This window comes from Terrapene carolina, unplaced genomic scaffold (assembly GCF_002925995.2).
Source record: "Terrapene carolina triunguis isolate 2854851 unplaced genomic scaffold, T_m_triunguis-2.0 Scaffold22, whole genome shotgun sequence".
Classification (NCBI taxonomy): Eukaryota; Metazoa; Chordata; order Testudines; family Emydidae; genus Terrapene; species Terrapene triunguis.
Window position 1 is genome coordinate 19,044,621 of NW_020664373.1, and position 19,012 is coordinate 19,063,632.

At 40.0% G+C, this 19,012-nt stretch overlaps 1 pseudogene; it reads left to right on the top strand.

The window, feature by feature from the left end:
- Window positions 1–1,826: 1,826 nt before the first annotated feature.
- LOC113406063 lies at window positions 1,827–2,938 on the top strand (annotated as a pseudogene).
- Window positions 2,939–19,012: the final 16,074 nt, after the last annotated feature.

Below are 19,012 nucleotides of genomic sequence, written 5' to 3' on the forward strand. Positions count from 1 at the left end.
GTACAGCTATTTTCTGAGGTGTGTGACTTCAGACTTCACAACTTCCAGGATTTAGCATTTTGATAAAATATAGCAAACGGGATGGAAGTTTTTATCATCAGATGAATGGAGGTTACACTATACTTCTTAGAAGAGGACATTTTTTGTCAGGCTGAGAACCTGCTTTCCTTTTGCCCTGCATTTTTTTTAACCCATAAAATTTATTCCAGGCAAAAATCAGAATACCGATGTTTCTTATTACCTGACTTTCACTCTCATTCAGCTAATAGGAGATTTAAGTACTCAGGTTTCCATCCACAGCTTGAGTGCAAGTGCAATAATAGGGCTATCCTTATGAAAATGTACCTATCAAATTCCAGTGTACAACCTAAACAAGTCAATTCAGAATACTTATACCATTCTGGATCTTTCAAAAATCTAGCAGTAGGTTCTAGTGCAGGGGTGGGCAAACTATGGCCGGCAGGCCATTTTTATCCGGCCCGCAAGCCAGGGGCTTGCCACGTTCCGCCTGGTGCTCCAGCAGGGAGAGCGGGGCTAGGGGCTTGCCGCACTCTGGCAGGGAGAGTGAGGCCAGAGGGCTTGCCGCGCTCTGCCCAACACTCCGGGGGAGCGGGACCAGCAGGTTTGTCACGCTCTGGCAGGGAGAGTGGGATCAGGGGCTTGCTGCGCTCTGGCTGAGGGAGTGGGGCCATGGGCTTGCCACGCTCCACCTGGCGCTCCTGCCCAGGGAGCAGGACCAGGGGGGTTGCTGTTCTTCACCTGGGGCTCCGATGGAGCGTGACCAGGGGCTTGCTGCGCTCTGCCCAGCGCTCCTCAGTGATGAGCAGTTCATTTTGAGCACCATCTTTGAGGAAGATTCAGCATGCAAAATGCCACATTGCACAGGTATGACCCCACCACCCCTACGCATCAGTGTGCCAAATCCCCTCATGGTTTCCTATGGCCCCACCCTCGAGGCCTCGTGTGGAGGGAAACCGCCCAGTGCCACAGCTGCTCCCGTCTGGGTTCCTCTGCACGTGGCACAGCTGCCTTGGTGTCACACTGCCAGCAGGGCCCGTAGAAATCCCTAGTACCACCCCATGAAGCCCCCCACGTGCCACCCCTCATGAGTCCTCTCGCCACACCGAGGTAACATCCCTTATTATATACAAACTTTTAATGAACACAACTATGCAAACAGAACTCAAAGTACAACAGTAAGAACATTGTTGGGGGAATGCTGGGGCATAAAGTTACAGGTGAGTTTACACCTGCCTCTTCTTGTCCACATGGATTCTGGGATAGAGTGGCATGGCTCAAAATTGTCAGGGGTGCTGACACCCAACAAATCCAGGCTAGAGAGAGGGTCCAGTTTTTTCACAGTGCATGACATCTTGTAAAACAGCAGTTTGAAATAAGGGCAGCCATTAGGATTTTCTTTTCCCTCTGAAAAATGAATGCTGCCAAAAAAAAACAAAACAAAAAAAGAATGAAAAGTGGACAATGAGTGTCGGGTTTTCAACAAAGAATGGAATACAAAATATTTTTTCACAAACGTGAACTCAAAGACTGTATGCCTGTTTTGTCAGAAGAGCATCGCGGTGTTCAAGGAGTACAACTTGAATCCCCATTTTTCAATGAAACATCCTAATTATGGCAGCAATTTAACAACTGAGGAAAGGGCAAGAAAAGCTGAGGAACTCGCCACAAACTTAAAAACTCAGCGAAATATTTATGTGCGACAATCTGCAATTCAGGAAGTCATTTCAAAGGCAAGTTACGTTCTGGTGTTTAAAATCGCTAAATAAAATAAGCCTTTTGCTGAAGGGGAGTTTTTGAAAGAATGCATGGTTGATGCTTCTGGCATGCTGTGCCCGGAATACCAAAACAAATTTGAGAACATTAGTTTGTCACGAAGAACTGTTACTCGTTGTGTAGAAGTGATTGATGAACATTTGGCTTCTGAGTTGAACAAGAAAGCACAGGGCTTTACATTATTTTCATTAGCTCTCGATGACAGCACTGACATTGAGGACACAGCACAGTTACTGATTTTTGTCAGAGGAATTGACGACAAATTTGAAATCACAGAGGAATTTTTATCAATGGAATCAATGAAAGGCACAACTAAGGGATTGGATTTATACGAGAGGGTGTCTGAAGAGTTGAGCATCTGAAGCTCCCCTGAAGCAAACTGGCAAATGTAACCACGGATGAATCACCAAATTTAACATGGAAAAACATAGGACTTTTAAAAAGAATTCAGGACAAAGTAAAAGAAGACGACCCTGATAAAGAGGTGATTTTTCTGCATTGTATTATACATCAGGAGGCCCTCTGCAAAAATGTCCTGGACATGGATCGTGTTGTTCGCACAGTAGTGAAAATAGTGAACTACATAACAGTGAGGGGACTTAATCATTGACAATTAATTTCCCTTCTTGAAGACACTGACGCCAAACACCAGGACTTACTTTATCATACAAATGTCCGCTGGCTCAGCCTAGGAAAGGTATTGCAGTGAGTGTGAGAGCTCAGAGATGAAATTAGCACTTTTCTGGAGATGCAGGGGAAAGAAAATGATTTCCCTGAATTAAAGAATTCAAACTGGGTGTGCAACCTCACTTTTGGTGTGGATATCTTGGCACACTTAAATGAACTTAATGTAAACCTGCAAGGAAAGAATGTGTTTGTACACAAATTGTATTCTACTGTGACAGGTTTCAAAGCCAAGTTAGTCTTGTTTTCAAAACAAATTAAGGACAAAGTGTTCACTCACTTTCCAACACTGAAATACTTGGAAGTGTCACCAGAGCAGAGAGAAAAGTACAGCAAAATTTTGAGCGACTTGCATGGAGAATTTTCTCGTCAATTATCTGACTTTGAGAAAATAGAGAAGACACTGGAGCTGGTGTCATGCCCACTGTCATTTGACTACAAGAAAGCCCCACAAGAATGACAACTGGAGCTCAATGCTCTCCAGTGCGATTCCACCTTGAGGGAAAAGTATAATTCAGAAAAACTGGATGAGTTTTATGCCTCCTTGAGTGAAACAAAGTTCCCAAATATCCGCAAAGTGGCACAGAAAATCCTTGTTTTGTTTGGCTCCACCTTCATGTGCGAACAAACATTTTCCCTGCTGAATTACAACAAATCTCGCTACAGATTCAAGTTAACTGATCAGCATCTCAGCTCGGTATTGCGGATTTCCACAACAAGAATGACACCGGACTTTGATGCCATTGTAAAAAAGGGTGACCAGCTGCATTGTTCCCATTAATCAAAGAGGGCATGGAAAGGGTTAGGGTTTGGTTTAATTATTGTAACACGTTGTTATGATGGTATATTTATAATAAGTAGTAAGGTTTTATGTTTGTTTCCACTAAAACGTATCTTTATTAAATAAAGTTTATTTGAATATCTCTGAATTGTTAATTTTGTGAGCATTCATGGCCCGCCATGAAGCAGTCGGGGGGTGCGAAGTGGGAGGGGGCAGAGGCCAGGCTGTTTGGGGAGGCACAGCCTTCCCAACCCAGCCCTCTATACAGTTTTGCAACGCCGATGTGGCCCTCGGGCCAAAAAGTTTGTCCACCCTTGTTTAGTGGCTTTTTCTAGATGTATCTTGAGCCTGGACAGGCTTCTGAAGAAGGTGTAAACCTAGGCATTCTTATTTCCAATTAACTTTCTTAGAAATTGTGATTGTTAAAGCGTGGTTGTACTCCTTCAAACTCTGATAATAGTGTTATATCTTTGGAGTAAACCTAAACATGGAGATTTGAGTTATTGTTAATAATTTGTTGGTGTTAGAGCCAACAATGTGCTAAGTGCTTTCCACAGTGTGATAAGGTGGGGACTCATCACCGCAGCGCCTCCCACTGGTTGTTCTGGGAATTAGCTCGGTCCATGGGGAGCGCCCTCTGCTGGTGGTGTCCCGTCCGTCATCTGTTCCTTGCTGGTGTCTGGAGCCGCGTTACTCCCCACTCGGCAGCGTTCTCTTCAGGCCACTGCCCTCCGGCAGTGCCCCCTAGTCCATCCTCACCCCCTTCCGGAAAAAGAAACCCTAATAAACAGGTGTCCTGGAAATGTCTGAATTAGTGCTTAATCACTATATTTTATGTCCAGGATATCTTTGCAACTCCTTACTTTTAATTTAGCATATGTGCTTCATGGAAGCCCCTGGAACTGGGACTATTTACTGTCTTTCACAGATACTTTGTTTCACAATATGTCCTTGTTTTTCTATAGAAAATATGCAGATATTTTATTCTGTGGAGACTACTCTATTGTACTGCCTTTCTTTTTTCTGCCACACTGTTTCGCCCCACCCCCAGCTTCTCCTTATGTATATATGGCTTCTGAAAGTCAGTCACAAAGTCATCATCTTGATCACTTCTTCCACAGAAATAATTTATCTTAAGCAAATGTATCCACTGTTTTCTATTTTGGGAGGGTAAGGAAACAGATACTAATGGGGCATATTTTTGACAGTGTCTGTTTTACATATTGCCTCTGTTCATGGTGCAGTGTGCTTCTAAGCTGCCATTCATTTTCTAACATACTAAAACTAAGTTTAAATAAAACATTATGATGGTGACAGAAGCAAAGGAAATCAAAGTTAAGAGGGCTCTGTGCCCTAATTCACTCAGCTAAATACTGAAGATACTGGTTGCAAAGATCATCCTTTGATTTCACAACTGCACCCTTGGATGAGTCAAAGATGCCATTTTCTCACTCAACCTCATATTTTTATTTAGTGTGAGGTCACTTTATAATCAACTGTTTAGAGCCACATCCCTTAAAGAGTGGTAGCCGGTGCTCCATATAAGTAAGTGAAAAAGATAGTATCCTCCAACTTAAAAAGCAGGGATACGGCATGATGACATCCCAAAATTCAAGCACAGCACAACTGTAACAATGGCTTTGCATAATATAGGTTCTGGACATGTTTACTAACATTTTAAAACAGATGTTATAAATGTAATGAGGCTCAGAAATGTGGGTTAAATGTGGTGGCTGCAGCTTAATTCATTAACCATTTACTTGATCTGAGGAAAAAGTAATCCACCATTACCCAGCAGGGGGTTACAGTGCCAAATTCAAGATGGCCACACTGACCTTAGACATAACAGAAATCAATAAGACCTCAGTTCCACTCCTCCTTAAACCTCCAGCTAAGGGACTTGCCTGGATAGCCGGAGTCTCTGTCCGCTTCCTCACCTGAGTTATGTGAGGGAGTCTCAAGCTATGCAAGACACTGAGGCTATACCAAACTGAATCTCAAGACTAAAGAGGGAAAGGCAGAGGCCAAGCGCTCCATGGAGGCAGTGGGGTAGATGATCCAATGCCTGGCTCCGTCAGGAGAGCCTTTTTCCAGCCAGCCCCTTTGAATCCTCACCCTGGACAGCAAAGTGAGCATTTGAGGGTAACAGTTTCAGATGTGGTTTACTCCATACAAACCAGAATATTGATTGGATTTTAAAGCCTTTCAAAAATTCCAAGTTGAATTTTCAGTAAGGACTAGTGTTTATGGTTGGGAGGGAGAGCAACTGTCTAATTGCTGCTGATTGTGGAAGATATATTCTTTGCTATTGTCTCTACCTTCTCAAAGGGAATGTTATTTCCTGTCCTGAAATTTTGATACAATCCAATGTTAATACTTTGCAATACTGAAGGTGCGGTGGCTCTATACCTTTTCAGTTAGACATAAAAATGTTTTAAAGCTTTAAACTTCTTGCATGATTGTATGTACGCAGACGTTACATGAGAGCTTAAATATCCAGTATAATCACGTTCCAATATTATGTGAGAGTGGTGCAGCAGCAACAAGAGCAGCGTCCTGTATAGTGCATAAAACACAGCCTGTGCTGATTAGCACTCTTCTGGGGAAAACATCCCTGTTTGTCATCTGAGTCTTGTACAGCTGAGCCAGATATTCATTTCCCGGCAAGAACATCTTGCTGAACTCTTGCATGTTGTATTGATACTGTATAAAAGAAGAGAAACTTTATGCATTATTTAAACGTGAGTCTCCAAGAGAATATGTAACCCAAACTGATGCATTCAAAGGAGAAGAAAATCTATACATGGTAGTAAAGAAACATCTAGTGTAGCCATTTACCTGAGATAGCTTTTCCCAGTGGCCCAATTAAACTTTATAGTATCACACTAAGACTTATTTTTTCCCCTCAGAACAGAAGTTGATATGTTCGGATTTACACAGTGACCTTGTTTATATCAAACTCCAAAATAAGATTACAATTCTCTGTCCTCCACTTACACTAATCATGTCAAATGAAAAATCTCTGGCTACAGAATAAGGCAGAAGCTTTTACATGATACACATTATCCCAGAAACAAGGAAAGACAGACAAGATGCAAGGCAGGGTTTAATTAGGCTGCAACTTTATTATTTGTCTGGGTACTAATTGGCAATAACTCAAGATGCACATGATCCTTTCTTCATGATCATTGCCACCTGGTGGAGGGCTGCTATCACACCCCAACCCCCAGTACCCTCCCCAGCTGGTCCCGACTTGTTCCTAGAACCTCAATGCCTCCCCTTGAACCAGGGTTAAGGGGCTGGAACTCCTCACTGTACCAGATGTTAGGACCCCCAACCCCATTTCTCAGCTTCTTAGGGGACATCTTCCCCCTAAATCCACCTTCAGCTGCACGGAACGGACCCCCTGTAGACCACAACACCCAATCCTGTGTTAATCCCAAGAGTGGGAGGATGGGAACTGCTGACTGGGGATAAAAGTGGTCATGGTCTGGGGGGCGGCAGGGTTTATATACCCTCCCCCAGATGTGCAAGGCCAGTGGCTTACCTGAGACCGACATGCCTGCTCACCAGCTCAGGTGATGGTTTCTCCTTTTCCCGAGTATTAGCTCCTCCCAACTCCCAAGTGGGGGGACCCTTAAAGAAGCTACTATCCTTTTTCCCACCAGCCCTAACAAAAGTCTCCATCTTGAGGTTGTAAGGCTTACATTTTATGCATAGTATGAAAAAGTCAATTAATGTATTTTAGTTTCCTTGGACGTGTGTGCTTCCAGAAAATCATACTTTACTAATCAGCCTATAACATATACATAGGAGATTGATTTGTTGTGCAGATAATTATTTTCTGAAAGCAAAATAGCCCTGACTATTACTTGAAAAAGATGAAAATTATGCTGTCTCTGTGCAGGGTGAGATGATTTCCAGCAGAATCATTTGTTTTAGGCTGAACAAATGCCTGCCTGCACAGCAAAAAACAAAAACAAACAGTTAAATGCTGAAGAGATGATCTAAACTGAATTCATACTGAATTTATTTTTATTTTGTGCAAAATCAGTGGCATTTATTTCAGTTTGGGGGACTGGACAACTCAGGTAAAAGGCTTTTGTCTCTAATGAGACTCTGGGTGGCTTACTGTTTGATAGCTTTTTGGTCTGTGCAAGTTGGTTATTTCAGTCAATTGTCCAGGATGTTCATATAATGTATACCTTGGAGCGAAGGTGGCATCCTATTTGCCCAAGATGTACACTTTGAACAGAATGGGTGACAGAATAGAAAAGAAATCTATGATAAATTGCATGGGAAGAACTGCCTCATACTACTCTGTGGATGTCTTGGGAAGAAAAGAACAGAGCCTCTCAAGACGAATTCTGTCTACTTTTTGCTTGGAACCACAGATGAGTCAACACCACACGGACAACAGTGTGGAAGAAGTTGACACATCCACAATCAAAGTGGAATCTGATCTTCATCTAAGCAGGAAGATATAGTCAACCAATATGACAAACCATAGTCTAAGCCCAGGCTTAAAGACTCAATGCTGATGAAGTTGTTCCTGCCACACCTTCTCAATGTTTTCCCCCCAAAGAAGAAGAACTGAGACATTATAAATTGTATCTATTTACTTATTCAAATTATATAATTGTAGATGTCCAGCCAGTGCTCCAGATGTCTAGCCCAAAAATTAAAAATCACAATATAAACAAATTAAGGATTGGTCTGAAATATTAACCTTCATCAATGGTCTTGATATTGGGCTTTGCAGCATGTCTGGGAGGTTAACAAATATGGGGTCTGGCAGATACCAGGGGGCAGCAAACTCCAGATAGAGGACTTCTCACTAACAATGCCATGTCATCTGTTCCATCTCATTTATACTGAGGGAGCTCCAGCTCCAACAGCTCTAGGGCTATAGCTTGTGCCAGTACATAACAGGGAAAGAGGCAGTCTCTCCAGGTTGCACACCCTTTAGGGATTTATAGGTTAAAACCAACCAAGTGAAATCAAAGGAAGCACAGTTAAACAGTTCCTGATTTGCCTGACTTCTCCTGACGGACTTTGGCAGTGTTTGGATGACTAGGAGTGTGACATCACAGAAAGCTGAAACCTAAGCTGAAGTTCTCATTAAATGAGACTCAGTCCTCTCTCCCACAGTGGAGGCCTTTGAGTGCCGCTGCTGAAATGTTAACCTCATTTGATAGTCTGTCTTCAACATTTTTCCAAAAGAAGCAGTCTTAGCGATGCACAAATAAATGCGATTTTGTGTGGCACCCTCTTGTCCTTAGCACAGCTTCACAGACTGAGGTGAGGCGTAGTTGCAATAAAATAGGAAGAATATGGAAGTAGCAGGCGCTTGAGGTCAGGGAGGAGAGAGTGATATGACATACCTGGTGGGGGTAGAAGGACTGAAGGAACTGTGCTTCCTTGCCCCTAGTTAATTGATTCTTGATCCTCTAGCTCTAGGCAAGACTAGCAAGTTGGAACCTCACATTTCTGATGTAAAAACTACCCATGCAGGACAAAACTTTAATTATATGATAAAAAAGCGATATTAAAGGCAAAGTGTTTGCTTGCTTGCTTTGGTTTTGTTTTTTGGTTGCTTGCTTGCCTGCTTTGCTGTTCACACATATGGTATTGTGTAGTGACAAGAGTCTGTTTTTACTCTATGGAAACATTCTTTCTGCTAAACAGAAAGGGGCTGGTGTGTAAGCTTGATTATAAATTCATGCTTGCAGCCCAAGGAGAAACTGTATTTTTATGAGGTTTCAGCAAGTAATATATCTGCATGATGGGTTGTTACAAGAAACCAAGCAAATGAAAATGTCAGTTTGCAGAAACTGTCAAACACAGTATCACCTCATTTTGAATGTCTGCATATTTAATAAACCACTGGTAACCCTACCAGGTAGGATCCTGTCAGTCTGGCAGGAAGAAGCTTATTGAATATGCAGTTAAGATAGTGTTGGCAAACATTCTAGGCCTTGCTAATGGAAAGATGGCACAAATTAGATTTGGCTTGCAAACAACTAGTCCTTTCAAGCATAGATTGAATTCTTGGTACAGAAACACTAAAACCATAGATTAAAGTGTGTTTGACAATCATTTGGTAAAATTAGCAAAGTTTTTATGAAGAGCATTTAGACTGTGGTATGTGTGAATATTTTTTTAGTTTTAAATTATTGATTTTTATCAGCCCTTTAAATGACAAAATAGGATATGTGGAAGCTAATCAACAACAATCACCACATCCAGTTCTTCATATTACTAGTCAAATGCACAACCTTTGCTCTTTCTTTCATTTACAAATAATAGTTTATAGACTTTACCACTGCGTGAACACACACACACACACACACACACACACACACACACACACACACACACTTTCTCTTAATCTTGCTGAACTCTGATTATGGGTGTAAGGTACCGGATTTACATACTGTGGTTGGATATAGGTTGGAATTGAGAGTCTGTTGTTTAGGAGAGGGATCTTTGAGAGTGTTTGCGTACTGAGATGTTTGGTTGGTGTGAGATGTGACTTGAGGTTGATCTGGATGTTAGTTGTTATTACTTTTTCGTATTATACTAGTTTGCAGAACCTTCAATCGGTATTGGACCACATTTGTTCTAGGTGCTGTACAAATACATATGTTCTTATCTTGAACAGTTTACAGTCCAAGAGGACAAATGCCATATGAAGTGTGGGAGCAGAGGGATAGCATAAAATATACCTTTATAATATAACTTTACTTTTATTATTTTAAATACAAAAAAGTACCAGTTCTCCTTCTACCCCTCAATCTAGCCACCATTAATTAGCTGATTTATGTAGATTTCCTGACACAGTAGTTTTAGAAGAGGTCTGAAGGATAAATGTTGGATTTACTTGATTTGCAGTTATTATGATGGCAGGAAATGCACTTCAACGTTGTTATAGTAGGAAAAGGAATTAAGAAGAACTGAAGTGAAGAACTATGAGGGAAGACTAGACAGTAGTGCTACTAAAGGAAGGTGGAAGTTATATAGAATGGAAAGATCTGGTTAGTTCCATCAGGTCATCTTTATGAAGCTTAACAAATTGACAAGGAGTATTGGTAATAACTCTTCTTGTGGTTGAGTTTAAGATTGAAATGTGTCCTGTATCTGAGATGATCTGAGATTGTACATATAGGTGTATGAAGTTTGGAATTTGTACTGATGGTTGTTGTTGAGTTACAGTGGGATAAAACCAGTCAGGGTCTCAGAAAATATTCAGAAAAGAATCATTTTGAAATAGTCCCTCTACAAATTAGTTAATATTTGAGCAAATAAGTATTATGGAATATGCAGTTATCTTCTGAAGAGTTATTGCATTAAATTTGGAGACTAATTTCAATCATTGAAGTATGAAATAGAAGAATTTTAATCCTGCTTTAAGTGCAAATCTCAATGCAGTCTTAACTATGGTGTCTCTACTGATGCTTCCATAATATAACATCTTACAAAAGCCGTCATTAATGTACCGATGAATTGGATAAATCAAGCTTTCAAAATTCAAAAAAATTCAAAAATTGAATTTTTTTTTGCCACAAAGTTAGCTTTAGCCTTCGTGCATACCTTGTGTATTTTAATTACTGTGTAGATTAAATGTCCTTAAAAGTAATACATGGTTTAAATTTAACAGAGGATACAGAGATAGAGATTGGTAAATATGTGCTGCTATTATTATTATTTATTTGTATTGAGTGCGAGGAGCCGCAATCGTGCAGCAGGATCCCATTGTGATAGGTGCTGTATAAACACAGAACAAAAAGAGAGTCCCCTGCCAAAAAGACTCATTTGGCAGAGTTAGTATTGGGGTGAAAGCTTTCAGTTTTTGAATCCCAGGACTTCTGTGTGCTTAATTTCACAGTTTTAACACTGCCTCCTTCTTTTGGGGTGGGAGTGGTGGGGAAGGGTTGAGCTAAAATTTGGAAAACCTATTAATATCTGTATAATATACATCTAATGAATCTAATGAATCTTTTGAATCATAAATAGCTACTGCTGGAAACTATTGTGTATTGTGCCATTGTGGCTTGGTAATTCTGACCCTGGTAAGAGTTTCTGAAAATGGGACTTTTTAGTAAAAGAGGGGAAGGATTATTGTGATTTCTTCACTAAACTATGACATGTTTATTACTCATGAGACAAGCAAGAGACAAAGTAGAGGTACTACAACAAGACAGATAGTCTCTGCCCTTAGAACTTAAATCCCAGCTCCCATTCATGAGACTGCTGTTGCATTCCAGATGGAGGATACTGGTACCAGCACATCTCCAAGATGTCCTAGCAATATGTTGCTTCAAAAAAAAAAAATGGAATGGGAGGGGGAAGTTGAATATAATCTACACTAAATACCAATTCTACAAATGTGCATTCATATGTTTAACTTTAAGTATGTGAACGGCCCTGTCAAGGCTGATTCCCCGCTCTGGCACTTCGAGTGCAGAAGGTGGGGGCCCACCGGGATTTTAAAAATTAATACTGGCCACTCCAGGCTTGTATTAAACTCCCAAGGTTACAGTTTCTCTCTGACTTGGATGGGTAGATGCTGCCACCACCCAAATGCAAAAAAACCCCTTTGAAACCAGAAAGGCGCACTTGGGAATTCCTTCCTGTGGGGTACCCTCAAGCCCTTTCACCACTGCTCTAGGGAAAAGCTGAGAAAGAAAAACGAAGAAAATCAGCTGTTGCCACCAGCTAATTTAACAACATGTGCACAAACGTTTTAGGACACCCAAAATCCAATCTTGTTGTTAAAAAAAGTAAATTTTATTAAAAACAAAAAGAAAGAAAATACATTTGGAACTTAGACTTTTGCTAGATTTAAAAATACTCACTTACAAAATTTAAACATCAAGAATAATCTTCTTGAGGTCCAGTTTAAAGGTTACAAGCAAAACAAAAAGCATTTGGGGTTAGCACAGAGAAGTCCACAAGCCAATAACCGTAATTGTGTCTTCCTAGACATTCCCTAATTTACTTATATTTCTGGGATTCAGATAAGCAATCTTTAGGTATGATCTGATGGTTTTTCATACCTGGCTTAAAGGTTCTCACAGCATAACTGCTCTCTGTTCCCCTCTTTCCCAGAGAACCACAACACACAGACAAAGGGAAGTATTTTCCCCATTTTAAAAAGTTCTAGCCCTCCCATTGGCTCTTTTGGTCAGGTGCCCACTCCTTTCCTTTTACCTGTGGCTTGTTAACCCTTTACAGGTAAAGCAAGCAGAGAACAGCTACTAAGAGGAATTTTATAGCTAACTGGCTGGTTGTGTGTCCATAAAGGGAGTTCCCCCCCCCCCCCCTTCATTTATCACAGGTCCTGTTAAATGCATTGGTGATACTCATGTTTAATGGTTTTGCAGATCAAAGCTTTAATGTCTAAGGACAAAGTCCTGACCCTGGCTCATTTTGTGGTAAGTAGTGGCACACAGAAGAATTATCAAAGGATTGTGGTACCATCTCAGTGATAGCTACATCTCTATTGTGCATCTTCAAACCTGTCCTCCCTTGTCAGGGTTCAGAGCCCTTTGGGATCAGGCTAGAGAAGCCCTTCGGCAATGAGAACCAGATTAGATATGTAATATGATGAGGTGCGAAGTTTTTTAAACAAACGTTGATTCAACTGAGACATTTTTGAGACACATCTGATATACTGGGTGAGAGGAGGGAGGGAGAAGAAAATAGACATCAGTTGTGGAATTGGACACACCAAGCTAAAAAAGTGGGTCTTTAGGAATACCAGTTATCAACAACCAATACAATATATTTAAACCTGGTATGGAATTCTTCCTGTGCTAATCATTCTTTAGCAGTCAAAAATTGTGACTTGGAGGGAAAAAAATGACTTGAAAAGAGATGACAAGTGATAGATGGAAGTAGTTTACATACATGCCTTATTAGACCTTGATTATAAAAAAATAAAAAATATTTATTCACCTTTTCCCTATCAATGACCTGTTAATGTGTCCTGGGGACTAGAATATGTAAAAAGTGTATTCTATCAAATTCCGGGGGCAGTGGGGTGGAATATACAAAACTGACTGTTTCATGTCTTCTTAGAACTTTGTATGAATGTCACTTTTATCTATAGATAGATAGATATATCCATGCACATTATACAAATCTCTGGCATACAACAATTTCTAAAAGAGCACTCTAAATATTTTGTTTAGTGGCTTTGGATAATATAGTAGGAGAGAGGTAGTGGTTTTAGCAAATAAATGGGAGGGAAAGCATTTTTTGACAGCTTGTCTTCTGAAATTTATGAAAATTGAGCTAATCACTCATGTGAAAATAGGAGGCTTGAACATAGATTAAAGCTTGTTTATCTGCATTGTTAATTAGGAATTTATTTTATTGTTCTTATTTAAAAATTGGGTAAAAGTCCCAAATTTTAGCTCTTTTATGCTGCTTTTGAATAATAAGGTATTGGTGCTAAAGAATTAACAGTGCTGGTTTTGTGGGGATGAGGTATTAATCCACAGATCATAGATTGCATAATAAGGTATATGTAATACAATTCTGTTTTTTTTTTATTTTATTCTTTATATTAATCCCACCTCAACTGTACCCATCACACTCAGTCTCTGTCAGATGAGAGAGCATTTAAGTCTTGATTTTTCACTCACTCTTGTGCATGATTTGATCTAAGATGTTAATACTGCACATGTACAGAATTTACATACAGACATATTCTTGTAAAGACTGTCAATAATGTAGTTGTCATTTTTCTGGTTAACCAGTGTCTTTGATCATTATTGGACATTATTGGAAATCCAGTGACTTCCTAAAAAAAAAATCTGGAAAATGGGTGCCATGCTAATCAATGGAAAGCTTTGCATTTAACAGATGGAGTCTAAGATAACTAATGAATAACTGGCACTGCAGTAACTGTTCAGGGAGATAGGGCGGCATCCATTAGCTACTCAGCACTAATTCACAGATGGCTGGATCCAGTTCTTTTGAAGTCAGTGGCAAAATTACCATTGATTTCAATAGCTCAGGATCAGGTTTATGGCCTTTGACACTACAACTACTTTTATTAGGAAAAAAGATTATTGACTGGAAAAAGGCTCTTTTATACAGTGGTGTATGGGATTTTTAATAGAGCTAGGTGATGTTTTTTGTTCTAATAGTAAATTTGCCAAAAAATGCAGTTTTGGGGTGGCTGTGAAACTATTTGTGAATTTGAGTGGAATTCGGCCAATAGTTTCAGCTAAATACAAAAAAAAAGAGGATTTTTTTTCTGAAAAATTTGAAAGGGTTCATTTTCACATTTTCGAAAATAACCATCTTGATAGCTTGTTTCAAAATGAAACATAGTTTCAAATTGACGTTTCATTTTGAAAATATCTTTTTGAATCAATGTTTGAAACGTTTCATTCAAGCCAAATGATTATTTGGGGGGGGGGGCAAGAAAAAAATCAATATTTGTTGGAAGTAAACCAGGTGATTTTGGTTCAGTCACCAAGTAAAAAAAAATATATATTTACTTAGCTCTAGTCTTAACTTCTGCCTGCAAATCAACCATGCACCCAGTTGTTGCACACTCTCATGATGGTGATTTTCTTGAAGCCAAAGCTCATGGAAATATGTGAATATGTAAGAGGTTAAGCTTTCATTTAAAAAAAAAAAAAAAAAAAAAAAAACCTTTTTAGCTCTTATGGTTGCCAAGAAAAGCTTGAAATTGTTACTTGTGTGTACCTGTAAGATTAAAAAAACAGGCAAATAAAAACTCCCCTGCCTTTTTTTAATGTCAAAATTCAAGCCAATCGTATTAGTTTGGGTGCTTGAGTCATGATTTTTGAATGCTTGAGGTTGGCAATACTATATGGTTAAGAAATCTCACCTGAAAAATGCTACTGAGTTCACTCACCACTACTATTGCACTAATTGCCAGGTCCTTGCTGAAAAGTAAACCTATGATCTTCTGGTGTGAATGCCTTTGTCATGTGGGTAAGTATGTCTGTATTATAGTCTTATATACAAATGAGAAATGTTGAGGTAAAGATCATTTTCAGAGTAAAAGAAGTGAGTGCTGTGATATTCTACTCAATATATTGATATGGGAAAGAAGAAAAGTAATTAATAGTCGCTGTAACTTGGAATCAAGGTAATTTTTGCAATTATTGTTTCAAAACGAGTGGTGAACCAATCCAGCAATGCAATAATGTACTACTACATTCAATATGTAGCTCATAAATGCTGACAGCTCTATACATTAACTTCTTTTTCCCTTTTGGAACAGAATACCAGTTATGCTGTGATGTTCTAATTATTAAGAATTTTATTAAGCAGATACATATTCAGTTACGGAATAATGAAATCAAAATATTTATTACTTCATAGCAATTATAGGTTGCAGAACCAAAATGTTTTTGGGAATGAAGGAGCAGAAAACAGTATATTACTTTTTACTCTGCTACTGTTACTTTTGCTAAGATTGAAGTCAAAATTTGGAAGCCAGTACTACTAAAGATCTGACTCTTTATTATTATTCTTTAGTCCTCTGACCAAATGCCAGAAACTGGTACCCTAATAAGAGAGTACATTGCCAAGATGCTATTAAAAGTTAGCACAAAAGACTGTCAGAATTAATCGTGGAATCCATATTCCCTTTTTTCTCCCTTTATATTGACCTGACCTGATGCTCAAATACCCTGCACTTTGTGTATCTATTTACATGAGAGTTAGTTGGGAAATTGGTGGTGAGTGGAATTTGACAATTTTTGTTCCCATTTTCACTGAAATTTCATTTTTGTCATACTTTTTTGATCAGTCCTAAATGACACGCTCAAACTAGGTGTTAAATGATGCCAAATCTTCCATTCATTTTCATAAGTGATATTGTTTTTCACTCACTTTATGGGTGAAAATTACTACTGCAATGCAGTGGAGAAGACCCACTGTAACAGCCCTAGTTTTTGTCTCATGAGGAGGACTGGGCAGAATTCCGACTGGAACTCATAAATACTGTTCCTTAATGAGACTTAGGATAAACATTTTCAAAGCTCCTAAGTGATGTAGATGCCTAAGTTCCATTTTCAAAAGTCACTGAGAAGCCTATGTCAAATGCCGTCCACCCGCATAAACGGGTGCGGGAAACTGAGGTGGGCAGCGGTGAAAGAGGTACAGTCCCAGTGGCAAGGGAGGGAGACATTTGCCAGGGAACAATAAATAGCTCCACCCCCTGCAACTCTCTGGCACCCATTGGCCACCTGGGGGAGAGGGGTGCCAACTGGCCAGCATTCCCCAGCTCCCAGGATTTAGCCTAGTGCAGGGGCCATGTGTACTGTCTGTCAACTCTGTTCCAGCAGCCCACCTGAACTAGGATTGGCAACCCAACCTGACAGATGCTGTGGGCTATCACCTGTTTGGGAGTCAGGAAGGATTTTTTTCTTCCATGGGCCAACATGGCTTAATGTGCTTAGTATCTCACTGAGGTACTGGGCTGGTGTTGTTCATTCCCAGAAAGACCTGGGATTTTGGTGATGAGTCTAGAGGTCAAATGATATGTTTAGACTTTCTGACCCTCACAGTCCAGTGTCACCACCCTGCTGCACCCTCTGTCCTCCTTGCGGGGAGGAGGGTGCTAGGAATCAAAGAGAGCTGAGTTATGGATTATATGGTAAGGAGCCCTGTAACCCTGGCACTAGTTAATGGGTTATATGGGAAGGATCCCTGTAACCACTGCACTGGAACCAATTAAATGGCTGGCATAGGGGAGTATGGATGATGGGTGGGGTAATGTCCCTCCGTTGTGCTAAAAGTTTAATAAAACTTGCAGCCTGCCGCTCAATTCCATGCATGTCCGTCCTCATTTTGCTGCTGTTTCCACCTCAGTGGGATTTAGGCTGTTAAATGCCTAAGTCATTTAGTCATTTTAAAAATTGTTACCCTTAGTGCCTTCTGTTGAACAACACAAGACACTTCTCTTAGGGTCTGAGAAACTGATTCCCTAACACCCCTAGTCCATCATAGATGGCAAGTTCCAGAAACTGAATCTATCCAGGACCCCAGTTGGCAGCAAAAATAATTGCTACTAGACACTAAACTATCCTGGAAGCCTGACTTCATTAATTTAACCTTTGGTCAAAATATCCACAATTATAATAGTTAATAATAACAAAGAGTATCAAAAGGGATAACTGTTATGTCTCCGGGTTAAAAACAATCTCTGACTATCAGGGATTGGATAAAACCTTCACAGGGATGCAGATTACAGCAAATCTGTTTTCTATGAGGTTTCTCTTGTTTTTTTTATTATTTTTATTCCTCTGAAGCTGGACTCTGTCAGAGACCGGATACTGGGCTAGATGGATCATGGATCTCATCTAGTATAGCAATGCTTATGTTCCAAAATACCACGAGGAAGGTAAATGTTATTTTCTATTTAAAAACACTTTAAAGATGTTGATAGTTTTCCAAACAGTACTTTGGTAACTCTCACACATTTTGATCCAATTGGAATATTTCAAGCGTTTTGTGCTGAGATATCATGAAGGGAAATGTTACCAGATGTTACTATAATGGCAACCTGAGAAAAAACTTGTGAAACTTCAGTGATATAGGAGGAATCTCCATTGCAATTAAATGAAAGATTTATAGTTCCAGCAACTCTTCCTGGGATTCATTATCCTGTATTCATTTGGTTGATTCCTTGAGGGCTCTCTATACTCTGTGTACTGTGTTATCTCATGATAACATCATCATTAATATTTAAGGACAACACTTACATAGTAGACCAAAAAAAGAAAGGATCAAAAATTAAGGCAATTATTAAGATCAAAATGGTTTCATGTAGCATATTTTATTTCTAAGTTTATCTGTCCATTAACAGCATTTGCATTGGTAACTGGCAGCTTTTTAAGTTGTTGTGGACAATACAGGTCATGTGGCAATCAATTGTGGTGCAATAAAAGGCAGAGATTTTACTTCTGTTAGCTAGAAAACTAGACAGCATGCAGTTCTTTACTAATCAAAATATGAATTATAAAATTTAATATTTTTCTCTATAAATAAATTCAGAAAACTATGATCGGGTAGGGATCGGATACAGAGGGACCTAGACAAATTAAAGGATTGGGCCAAAAAAAACCTGATGAGGTTCAACAAGGACAAGTGCAGAGTCCTGCACTTAGGACGGAAGAATCCCATGCACTGCTACAGACTAGGGACCAAATGGCTAGGTAGCAGTTCTGCAGAAAAGGACCTAGGGGTCACAGTGGACGAGAAGCTGGATATGAGTCAACAGTGTGCTCTTGTTGCCAAGAAGGCTAACGGCATTTTGGGCTGTATAAGTAGGGGCATTGCCAGCAGATCGAGGAACGTGATCATTCCCCTTTATTCAACATTGGTGAGGCCTCATCTGGAGTACTGTGTCCAGTTTTGGGCCCCACACTACGAGAAGGATGTGGAAAAATTGGAAAGAGTCCAGCGGAGGGCAACAAAAATGATTAGGGGTCTGGAGCACATGACTTATGAGGAGAGGTTGAGGGAACTGGGATTGTTTAGTCTCCAGAAGAGAAGAATGAGGGGGGATTTGATAGCTGCTTTCAACTACCTGAGGGGGGGTTCCAGAGAGGATGGAGCTCAGCTGTTCTCAGTGGTGGCAGATGACAGAACAAGGAGCAATGGTCTCAAGTTGCAGTGGGGGAGGTCTAGGTTGGATATTAGGAAACACTATTTCACTAGGAAGGTGGTGAAGCACTGGAATGCGTTACCTAGGGA